Below are 10654 nucleotides of genomic sequence, written 5' to 3' on the forward strand. Positions count from 1 at the left end.
AGGTAGGCTAATATATGGATAAAACAATTCTGATAGTAGCAAGCTATTCAATTATCAGGATGATAAGATAATTATGAAATAACACCAAAATAAAAACAAGAAATAAACAACAAATAAGGGCACTTATATTTTTTGATGGAATTGCACTGAAAAAAGAATTCCAAAGAGAATGGTTGTGAAGATTTAAGAACAATCTAAATTTCTTTGTTCTAGAGATTTGAGAAATTTAGAAGTCTAACGTTGAGAAAAAAAAATATTAAACCGTTCCCGATTTAGATGGAATAAGAAAAAAAAATTTTAATTGAAGTTTATTTAATCTTCAAATATACATGTAAATTGTCTAAAATAAATGATGCCTACTTATAAGGATTTCTTTTTTATTGTTTTTTTTTTCAAGATCTAAATGTGATCCTTGAAAAGAAAATGAGAACAAGGTCAAAAGATGATGAACAATGATGGAAATGGCAAGAAAATAAATGGACAGATCTGAAGAAAAGAAAAACAATAGCATAAACCAATAAACGAAAGATAAAATCAATTCTAGAGTAGGCCACATAGATGTAATGTAGGCTCTGATACCAAATTGATAAGATAACTCTAGTCATCATCCCAACGATCTAAGCTTTTAGTGAAGAAAGAACCCTTGAAACAAAGAAATTAACACCTCCTTATATAAAATTCGGCGATCGAAGATCTAGAAGCAAGATTTAGAACCTTGTTATAAATTGAGACACTCCACAATTGAACTTGATCAAGGCTTGATTCAATGACTCAGATGCAATACCACAAGAATTGTTTGAAACGTAAAAGGGCAAAGATGACGTTCGGAGTTCTAAGGGAACGTCTCACCTAGAGAGATCAATTTCATTCGTTACAAATCTATTTTTTAGATAATAATTTGTGGGTATTTATAGTCTCCCTACAAAAGACATTTGTGGTCATGATTTAATCCGATCCCCTTAAATCTCCACAGAACACGAAGTCAATTGACCATTTGACCATTACAAACTTTATGAAATTAAAAATAATAAATAAAGTTTTCTAACAACTCATGAAATGATGTTTGCAACTTCATCCCCTACTTCAATCGTGCAAATATTCACTTTTGAAGCTCCAAATGGTCATTTTTCAATTGAATCATCTTGTAAAACATGAAATGATGATTGACTCGAGTCTATCCAATTTTGTTGATGAAGAATGAATGCTTGTTGAATCCTCTTGGCCTTTGTTCGTGTAATAGGTCCAGTTGGACCATTTGAAACACTGTGATCCTTACCACAAGAAATAGTGCAGAGTAAAGTTGGATGAATTGAGCCGTATAAGCCATTGGAGCCATCGCCACAAAGTTTTAGATAGAAAAGTGCAAGTCACATTTGGGTCATGGTCTAGGTAAGTGGGTTAAAGTTGAGTAGGCATGCACGAGTTGGAGTTTAGTCAAGACATGAATAATTGGATTGTAGGGTTCTAGGTTGTGGGTCGAGTGGTGACGGGCTGGTAGACACGCGACGTAGATTGGGAAGCTTCCATTTTTTTTTTTTGTTTTTTTCATTGGTTTCGATGACATTGGATGGCTATTCATTTCCAGTGTTCTAGGGAACTTAGAACTTTTTAGATTTTCTCTATTTTAATTTTTTTTTTTTTGTTTACTTGTTCCTAAATGATAGTACCTGGTTCATTTAGGTAGGTAGAAATTCTTACCTTATGTTTTTGTTAGCTTATTTAAGATTTAAACTTTTGTTAGGGTGCCTTTTGAAGTTAAACTAAATAAATAAATTAAAAAAAAAAGTGTTCAGCTAGTAATTTCAAAAATATAGATTGGATTAAAATGTGTTTATGTTCCTAATTATGTGATTGAAGTTTGATTTGGAGCTTATTATTTGATTATTGTGAGCAAGAACCCAGCTCAAACTTGAAATAAGCTTCAATTTAGATGTAACATTTAGAAAGCAATATAGATATTGTCAATATGCTTCAAACATCTTAAAAAGGATACCTAAAAATAAAAAAATAAAAAATTATAACTCAATTAAAGGGTTTTGATTCAATAGAAAAGGTTCGACGATAATATTACCTATGAAATGTCATGAGAATGCTTGATTAAGACCAAGTATGTAACGACCCAAAATTTTCTACTTAATTTAAGGTCGTTGTGTACACATATCATGAATATTGAATGCAAAAAAACTTCATTTAGATTCCATAAAACGTAACCTTTGTCTTAAAACACAACCATGGACTTACGTGTTTCGAAAACACCTTTAAAACGACACAACAAAAAGCCTAAATAAAATAAATAAACATTTAAATTAAAAACATCCTATTTTAGCCTAAGTCTAAGAAAATAATACCAATACCCTATGCATGTGTCATGGTCTGGAATTGCGAGGCCGTCGTCAGCCGTAGATCAATGCCTTGTCTTATCCTAAAAAATGTAGTAGTATATTGCTTGAGTATTTAAAGAAATACTAATAAGTGACCCCAGTATTGGGGTTGAATGAAAGAACATGTGAATACAATGACGGGACCTATCCTTTCAATCTATTTTCCTACGGTACTGTCCTAACGGGTAACTTGGATGTGTACCATATACTCTACACATAGCCAATACATGCGAGTATGGACTCACCAGTCAGTTCGCAAACCGCTAGACCACTTTTCTTGTCGGGCGAGCATACTCTGGGAGCTAATTAGGCCAGACTCCCGTTAGAACTAGTAACCGCCGCAGCAGCATTATGTAAAACAAAATGATCGTACTCTTGCTGGCAACATTATGTAAAACATAATGATTGTACCCCTGCCAGCAGCATTATCTAAACATAATGATCGTACCCCTGCCGGCAGCATTATCTAAAACATAATGATCGTATGCCTGCCCCTCGTGATGAAATAAGGGTATCCCCCAATGCATGAGCACACATAATGCATGAGTTCCCAATATTTTTCTATTTTCGACATTATTAAATACTCTGCTATCGTTTTACATTCATATCATATCTTTATTCATTTTTCAGTTCTCATATCATGCATAATTCTAACGGGTTATATTTCATTTCATTTATCGTGATATCTTGTCATTTCATAACATGTTGTATACATACAATTTACAAAACATAACATAACGCTCCATGCTTTTAACATGTCATTTCCTAACGTGCAATTCATACAACAATTACTTCAATGGTCACACAAAACAATCTAAACATAACATATCACATCACAATATATTGTATCATAAACATGTCATATCCTAAACACTTCGTGGTCATATCGTTCCCTAACTTATCATAGCCTTAACGTTCTTATACCTATCACAGCCATATCATTACGTGAACATACCTTAGTCATATCATCACAGGAACGTATCCTAACGCTATCGTTCTATCAATCTATCACAAACCTATCCCTTTCTACCCATAACCTAACCGTATACTTTCATCAATCTCCCCTACCCATAGCACTCCAGTATGTAGCCTAACCTTAACGTTTCATGAACGTATCTTACTCCTGTTGTTACATTTCGTTTTGTGCATCCTTCTCGTATCCTATCTCAAACATATCATTGAACACATCGTACCATAATTATTATCATACAATTCATATATTATAACATATACATAACATATATGAAGCATATCGATCCGCAGACAATTCACACATATCAATATATATGACACGTGCAGAACCACGGGGAACGTGTCAACATCAATTATAACCGTGCTGATAGTAACGTCACTTACCTGATTAGCTTAGGCTGATGTCCCGATGTTATCCTTAATGAAAGTCCATTGAAATCCAAGTCAACCAATGTGAGCCCATGAATCAGTTTCAAGTTTGAATGTCTACAAAATTGTTTATCTAATTTATATTGGTCCATGTGTTAAAATTCATGCGAAAGTTAGAGTTTTTGCATGAGTTAAGTCTTGAAATATTTATATATGTTTGTTATAGTATTATTTTCATACAAACAATTTAATACCCTTTAATATTTTACAGATATTCTATTTCTTCTTACTGTGTTTATTATCCTTAGTCTTCCCTCTCTTTCTCTTGGTGTGTTTCCCCTTTGGTAGTATTATGTGACTTTGTCGTGTTTCCTCCTTTGGTAGTATTATGTGACTTTGTCTCTTGCTATGTTTCCTCCTCGGGGGAGGGGGGTTAATAGTTATATTCTTGGTTTTTTTTTAACAACCTAAAATATCATTGTCGTGATTTATTGGCATGAATTGGATCTCTTCTAGTAAATGTGCACGACCATTGTTTTCTCAAATCTAACATTTTTGTTTGCTGTTTCATTTTGGAGGGACTTTAGATTATGGCCTAAGAATTGGTTTGAGGAGAGATGATGGGAAAGGGATGAGAGATTAGTCGGGGAGGGTTGTAATTCATATAACATTATTGACAACCTAAATAATTACAATAATTCCCAAGATCTAAAATATCATTGTCCTGATTTATTGGTATGAAAAAAAAAGAGAAAGATTTAATATATACCTTAAGAAACTAACCAGATCTCTCTTCTAGTAAATGTGCACAACCATTGTTTTCTCAGATCTAACATTTTTGTTTACTCTTTCATTTTGGAGGGACTTTAGATTATGGCCTAAGAATTGGTTTGAGGAGAGATGATGGGAAAGGGATGAGAGATCAGTGGGGAGGGTTGTATTTTTTTTTTTATTATTCATTTATTATTATTTTTTTTCTAAAAAAATGTAATTATTTTATTTATTTTTTTGTTTACTTATTTACTTATTTTTGGGCGGTGACAAAGTATTAGAAATTATGAGCCACCATAATAGTATGATATTGGTGGTTGTTTCTAAAAGGTATCATACCAAACAAATGGAGTATGAATAAAACTTTTTTGTGGTATTTTTTGTCGAAGAGTTCAATATTATTATGGAGAACACATATGGTATTCTTCTAAGTGCTATTTATTTTATTACATTGATTCAAAACCTTCGACCTTCTGGTTAACAGCCACACGCTCTAACCAACTGAGCTATTCCAGCTAATCATTTGTAATAGCTCAAGTCCACCACACCTTTATAAGAATTTTTTCATCCCCTCTCCAACTGATATGGGATCTCACAATCCATCCTCCTTGGGGCCAGCGTCTTCGCTGGCATGCCGCTCGGTGACTAACTCTTATAGCATTTGTAATAGCCCAACCCCACCGCTAGCAAATATTGTCTGCTTTTGCCCATTACGTATCGTCATCGGCCTCGCAATTCTAAAATAAATCTACTAGTATTTGTAATAGCCCAAACCCACCACTAGTAATGTTTTGTTCCCTTTCCAAGCGCTAAAAAATATTGTCCGCTTTTTGCCCGTTACATATCGCCGTCACAATCACAATTTTAAAACACACTACTAGAGAGATGTTTATAGACTCTTCTAAGTTATTCTTCATTCCCCTCTCCAACCAATGCAGAATCAGAGGGCGTGGGATCAAATCCTACTTCTAATAATTCAAATAAAAATAAATAAATATAAACATAACCCTCCATCATCAAAGGATTTAAAGAAATTGTCTACTAGCCCCTCTGTTAACTGACTCAGGTCTCAAGTGGCAAGTCATATGATATTTCAGAAGTCATATATGCCATATAGTTAGGATATTGATGCCAGTTATGTGGTTGAAGTTTGATTTGGAGCTTATTATTTGATTAAATTGAGCAAGAACCTTCGCCATAAGCTAATATAAGCTTCAATTTAGCTTTAACACTCATAAAGCAATATAGATACTATCAATATGCTTCAAACACCTTAAGAATTTTTTGCTCAAAATTACATTTACATCCTTTTTCAACTACTCGAAGCTACCCCTAAAAAGAATTACAAATTATAACACAATTCAAGGGTTTTGATTCAATAGAAATGGTTTGATGATAATATTACCGAGAATGCTTGATTAAGACTAGATAACAATGTCAAGAATCACGAACCTCCATGATAATACGATATTTTACACTTTAAACATTGAGTGTAATACTAGGGAGAGATCTACACACCCTTATAAGGAGTGCTTCATTCCCATTGCTAAAATCGAATAAAAGACAAACAAGTAATAATAGTTGAACAGACCATAATTGTAGTCCTGAGCGTAGTGAGTATGACTGATTTTTCCGTCATATTAGGAAAGGATTGTCTAGTCGAGAATTATGTCAGTATAGATTGTCATAAGAAGGAGGTAGTATTCCCACCGCCAACTGAATCAAATTTTATGTTCAAGGGAACCTATAGGGTGGCTATCCATAAATAGTGTTGATAATGAAAGCAACAACAAGGACAATGACACTGGGTCATATTGGGTTGTGCAGTGGACATAAAAGTGAAAGAAATTACCATGGACAGAGTACCTATAGTAAAGAAAATCTCGGATGTCTTTCTAGAGGATTTACCAATAGTCCCTCTTACTCGAGCCGTAGATTTTAGAATAAAAATTGAACTAGAAGCTACAGACATTTCTAAAGTCACGTACTGTATGGCGCAAGTAGAATTAAAAAAACTTTATAGTCACAAGAAGTGTTGATAAAGGCTTCATCTGCCCTAGCATATCCCTCTGGGGTGCGCCGATGCTGTTTGTGACAAAGAAAGATGGCTCAATGCGCCTTTGAATTGACTGTATGTTGTGAAATAAGAAAACAGTAAAGAATAAGTACCCACTCTCGCATCAAAGATTTGTTTGATCAGCTCCAAGAGGCAAAGGTATTTTCAAAGATAGATCTTGGATGCGATAGATAAATTCCTGGGTTGAAAATCTCCCTCAAAATCATTCTTATTTTTAGTTTTTAGTTACTATTTTTTGCTTAATGGCACATTGGTGGGATTTACACGTCCCCGGCAATGGCTTTAATTTAGTTGCCATTTTGTTTTGTGATGGGAGGATATATTGTTATTTAAATATGTCAATTGAATGCCATTTTCTTTTGTTTTACTAACGAGCAAATACTACAGTTATGAGAAAAAGTAGCATTATTAAGATGCAATTGATCAGTTAGAAATTTAAAACGAGAAAAAGAAAAATGACCTAGACGTAAATGCCATAAATTAGATGATTAAAATACTTGATGAGTAGAAGATTTGATTGAAGATGAAGAAATATGATAGAGGCCAATAAATTGTTTACCCGAGCCAATCATCTTCCTCGTAGCCAAGTCATACACAAGAATCAGGATAGAAGATTGCACAACATTTTAAGTCATTTGTAAGTTTGCTGATGGACATGTTTAAATTGAATGATGGAAAGGGCATGGGATAGAAAGGGCGCACATAGAAAAGGGCATGGGATAGAAAGGGCGCACATAGAAAAGGGCATGGGATAGAAAGGGCGCACATAGAAAAGGGCATGGGATACAAATGAATTCAAAATCAACCCTAAAAAGAATACAATTAATTGATGTCCCACGTCGAATACAACTAACAGACATTCCGGGTCGACACAGCTCTGTGTAGTCCCTAGTAGGTCTCTTCAAGACTCATTAAAAAAACCAAAAAGTTATTTTGATTGAGTAGTTAAGGTGTGCGCTTGCTAATTACATAGTGTTTCCCTGCCTTGTAGGTCTCAAAGTTATTGATTCTCACTAACCATCTACCTTTTTAGTTTCCAGTGTCTCTTTGAGAAAGGTTCATAAAATAAAAAAAATGCTTTGACCAAGCGATTAAAACGTGTTTCTGTTAAGTACATGGAGTTTTCTGCGAGAGTGTTTTTATTTTGTACATGGGGTTTCCCTGTGAGAATTCAATTCTCTCATGAGATATAGAAAAAAGGCGCACATGATACAAAAGAATTTCCCACCTTGAAGTTTGTTTTTATTTTGTACATGGGGTTTCCTGTGAGAGTCCAATTCTCTCGCGCACATGATACAAAAGAATTTCCCATCTTGAAGTTTATTTTTATTTTGTACATGGGGTTTCCCTATGAGAGTTCAATTCTCTCATGATATACAGAAAAAAAAAAGCGCACATGATACAAAAGAATTTTCCACCTTGACCAATACTTGAAATGGAAAAGGAGAAAGGGGTAAGTATAAAAATATACTTAGTAACCAATTACTTATAGGCCCTCATCACTTTCTTCTTCTATTAGGTTTCCACGACTTTCATTTTGTCTATATGAAGTTAGGCAAACCATTTACATCGCTCTAAGCTACTCATCGCTTCTTCTTCTACTAGGTTTCCACAACTTTCATTTTGTCTATAGGAAGTTCAGGCATACCATTTACATCACTCTAAGCTACCGTGTAGGTCTCAAAATTCTAATTGATTCCTCATTAATCAGTCTTATTAGTCCCTAGTACCTCTTCGAGAATCATTCCTGAAATAAAAAAATTGTTTTGTTCCCCTCTCCAACAGTGGTTGGATTTGTCACAACGAAGTTTCAAGGTTTCAAGAAATCAAACTAAGACGAAAGGATAAAATTTTCACAGTTTAAAAGACATACAACACGTGTGTTAGAATTCCAATGTTATTTACAAACGCAAAAAAAGGCCACGAGATACATAAGAATTCATAATGAACCCCAAAAATTATACAAGTAATTGATGTCCCAGGTTTAATACAACTAACATACACTCCGGGTCTACACCCCTCTGTGATAATAAAGCTTCCAAGCATCTCCCTACCTTGAACAGTACCTGAACTAGAAAAGGAGAAAGTGGTAAGCATAAAAATATACTTAGTAACCAACCTACTTGTAGGCTCTCATCGCTTCTATCTAATACTAGATTTCCACGACTTTCCTTTGGTCTATAGCAAGTTCGGGCTTACCATTTATGGCACTCAAAGCTATCATGTAGGCCTTCAAGTTCTAATTGATTCCTCATTAATCATCTACCTTTGTTGTCCCTAGTGCCTCTTCGAGATTTGTGCCAAAAATAAAAAAGTCGCTTTGGTCGAGTGGTTAAAGCCTGTGCCAGCTAAGTACATGTGGTTACCTGTGAGAGTTTGAATGTCTCAAGCGATGTAAAGTTCTTTTTTTTTTTTTTTTTTTTTTGTACTAGCCTAATGCCTAAAGTTATTGTCCGCTTTGGCCTGTTATCTCACAATCTCATAGAGGTATTTGCACCGTTATTATAAGAAATGCTTCATTCTGCTCTCCAACCTATTCTATCTGTCATGACCAAATTTTAAAGAATTCGACAAATCAAACTTCAACAAAAAAATAAATTTTCCACCGTGTAAGACATTCAACACCTATGTTAGAAATTCAAAGTTATTTACAGAAGATAAAAATGACATGGGATACAGAACAAATTCAAAATGAACCCCAAAAATTTTACAACTAATTGATGTCCCAGGTCGAATAAACTACAATACACTTCGGGTCGACACCCCTGTGTGATAATAGATCTCTCGAGCATCTCCCCACCTTGAAAAGTAACTGAACTAGAGAAGAAGAAAGGGGTATGTATAAAAATATAGTTAGTAACCAACCTACTTGTAGGCTCTCATCGCTTCCTTCTAATACTAGGTTTCCACGACTTTCCTTTGGTCTATAAGAAGTTCGGGCTTAACCTTTATAGCGCTCTAAGCTACCATGTAGGTCACAAAGTTCTAATTGATTCCTCATCAATCATCTACCTTTGTTGTCTCTAGTGCCTCTTCAAGATTCGTGCCAAAAATAAGAAAGTCGCTTTGGCCGAATGGTTAAGGCGTGTGCCTGCTAAGTACATGGGGTTTCCCTGTAAGAGTTTGAATCTCTTAGGTGACGAAAAGCTTTTTTTTTTTTTTTCTTTTGTCTCGTTACCTCACGATCTCATAGAGGTATTCACACCCTTATTAGAAGGAATGCTTCATTCCACTCTCTAGCCGATGTTGGATATGTCATGACTAAATTTTAGAGGTTTCGACAAATTGAACTAGGAATAAAAATAAATTTTGCTTTAAAAGCAATACAAAACCTATGTCTGAAATTCAAAGTTATTTACAAAAGAAAAAAATGGCATGAGATACAAAACAATTCAAAATGAACCCAAAAATTAAATATACTACTAATTGATGTCCTAAGTCGAATACAACTACAATACACTTCGGGTCGACACTCCTCTGTGATAGTAGAGCTCTCGAGTGTCTCCCCACCTTGAAAAATACCTGAACTAGAAAAGGTAGAGAGGGATATGTATAAAAATATACTTAGTAATCAACCTATTTGTAGGCTCTCATCGCTTCCTTTTAATGCTAGGTTTCCAAGACTTTCCTTTGGTCTATAGGAAGTTCGAGCTTACCCTTTACTGCACTCTAAGCTACTGTGTAGGTCTTGAAGTTCTAATTGATTCCTCATTAATCATCTACATTAGCTTTCCCGAAGGTCTCTTTGAGATTCGTTCCTGAAAAAAAAATCGCTTTGGCCGAGTGGTTGAGGCGTGTGACTGCTATGTACATAGGGTTTCCCCGCAAGAGCTTGAATCTCTTAGGCGTCGATCAGTTCATTTTTTATTTTTTTACTAGCCAAAGGCTACCGCTAAAAGATATTGTCCACTTTGGCCAGTTACCTCATGATCTCATAGAAGAATTCACACCCTTATTATAAGAAATGCTTCATTCCCAACTCCAACCGTGGTTGGATCTGTCATGACCGAATTTTAAGTATTTATCGTCTTTGGCCAGTTACCTCATGATCTCATAGAAGAATTCACACCCTTATTATAAGAAA

General features: G+C 34.7%; 1 non-coding gene across 1 annotated transcript; it reads left to right on the forward strand.

Annotated features, from left to right (window-relative positions):
• The first annotated feature begins 9630 nt into the window (after nt 1-9630).
• On the forward strand, nt 9631-9712 carry TRNAS-GCU. Its single transcript has one exon. It is a non-coding gene; the product is annotated as a tRNA-Ser (tRNA).
• The last annotated feature ends 942 nt before the right edge of the window (nt 9713-10654 follow it).

This window comes from Cucurbita moschata, unplaced genomic scaffold (assembly GCF_002738365.1).
Source record: "Cucurbita moschata cultivar Rifu unplaced genomic scaffold, Cmos_1.0 Cmo_Scf00068, whole genome shotgun sequence".
NCBI classification, from domain to species: domain Eukaryota; kingdom Viridiplantae; phylum Streptophyta; class Magnoliopsida; order Cucurbitales; family Cucurbitaceae; genus Cucurbita; species Cucurbita moschata.